We start from the raw sequence: 1,604 nt of genomic DNA, 5'->3' as shown, positions 1-1,604 counted from the left end.
CTCGCGAAAACGTACAAAGCACAAAAAAAAAAGAAAAAAAAAGAAAACGAAACAACACTACACGACAGAAGAGAGAAAAAGGTAAACAAAAAACCGATATATGCCTTATGCGCCACACCAAAGTGTCAATATAATTCTTTCTTCATCTCTCGTCGATCGGAAACTCTCGCTAGACGATCTGGCCGGTTAACTTTAACGTCCGTCGAAAAGAACTTTCGGGGACTGGACGACCGACAGATCGCGCGGTTCCGCACGAATCGACAATGAAGAAAAGAAAAGACATGGGGCGACCGACATAAAGGTTTTCATCATTGGATATACCTTTTCTCTCTCCGCGGTGCTGTTCCGTGCGTGAACACACAAGTGTGTCTTTTGCGTCGTGTGACAATCAAGTTCGAAATAAGCCTCGCCAATAGAGGAGTATACATATTATTAAAAAAAAAAATAATAATACATATAACCCGGTGGGATTTCTTTTTCTCTCTACTTCTATATAATTGAACCAAAAACCACGGGGGTACAGAAACGTTGCGCACGAAACGATTTATCATCGATCAAACGCAAAACCAAATTAGAGACACGAGAGAAAGAGAGTAAGATCTCAAGACGCTCATAGGCCGTCATCAATACGATTCAACGCGAACGTGGCGATGGAATGGCAATCGCACAGATTAGCGAGGACACGTCGACGACGGGGAATAATTCCGACCCGATCAAGTACGACGTGCTCATCCCGCACATTGCTGCGCTTTGCTCCGCTGTCCATCGATCATCAAAGCGTTCGCGATAGAACGAGAGATCTCTTTCGTCTCTTCCCTCGAAGACTCGAAAAGGAATGTGTGTTTGTCGAAATCGCCGGCAACGACGACCCTCCGCCGTATGGCAATTATAACGTAGAGTTAAGAAACTCATCCACGCACAGGCATATTCTCTCCCTGGGGCTTAACATTGCCACACCACACACACTCTGTGTGCCACACAGTATTCTTTCTTTCTTTTATAATTTGTGTGTCCATCTCTGTAGTCTCGCGAGACTCTTGTAAATATACCTCTTTCGTATATACGCATCATTTCAGGCGACGTCGGGAGCGCGTTAAATGTTCATGAGTGGAAACGCTTCTTTCCGCAAGGCGAATCGTTTCGCAGAGAAGGTGAGAGATTTGGAGATCCTCGTCGAAGCGGTGCCTTACGGGCGGTCGTATTTTCAATACGACTCACGACACCGTAAAAACACTCACGCAAGTCCGAACGTAAGAAATACCAATCCCTACTTCGCCTCTCGTGGAAACTAGATATATATATATTTGTATGTGTTTATAAGACGCAATGCAAAAATTGGCAATTTTCACAGAACCGCGACAAACGCCGACGAAACGCCCATCATTCGCTCGTACGTAGCATCTTTGCAACCCGACTCCGAAACGCTCTTTGGCGCCCTCCAAAAATATATTTGGAGAGGTAAGCGACGGCGGGGACTTACAAGAGCAACGCAAGCAGTTTATGGTTACGTAAACGACCCTCAGCCAGGCGTGGTCCAGGAATTGTATCCGTGGACCGCAATGTGCGTTCGAAATGTCGATGTTCATGTGTCCTGCAGTTCACAC

At 45.8% G+C, this 1,604-nt stretch overlaps 1 non-coding gene across 1 annotated transcript in view; it reads right to left on the bottom strand.

The window, feature by feature from the left end:
- Positions 1-1,513: 1,513 nt before the first annotated feature.
- The window catches only part of LOC143221222 (5.8S ribosomal RNA), a 155-nt gene continuing 64 nt past the window's right edge, over positions 1,514-1,604 (bottom strand). The window contains exon 1 of the ribosomal RNA XR_013011746.1: positions 1,514-1,604. This exon is cut by the window's right edge and continues 64 nt beyond it. This is a non-coding gene — a ribosomal RNA (5.8S ribosomal RNA).

Source organism: Lasioglossum baleicum, unplaced genomic scaffold (assembly GCF_051020765.1).
Source record: "Lasioglossum baleicum unplaced genomic scaffold, iyLasBale1 scaffold2084, whole genome shotgun sequence".
NCBI lineage: Eukaryota > Metazoa > Arthropoda > Insecta > Hymenoptera > Halictidae > Lasioglossum > Lasioglossum baleicum.
Note: the sequence above shows the minus strand (reverse complement) of the source record. Positions and strands in the feature narration are given on the sequence as shown.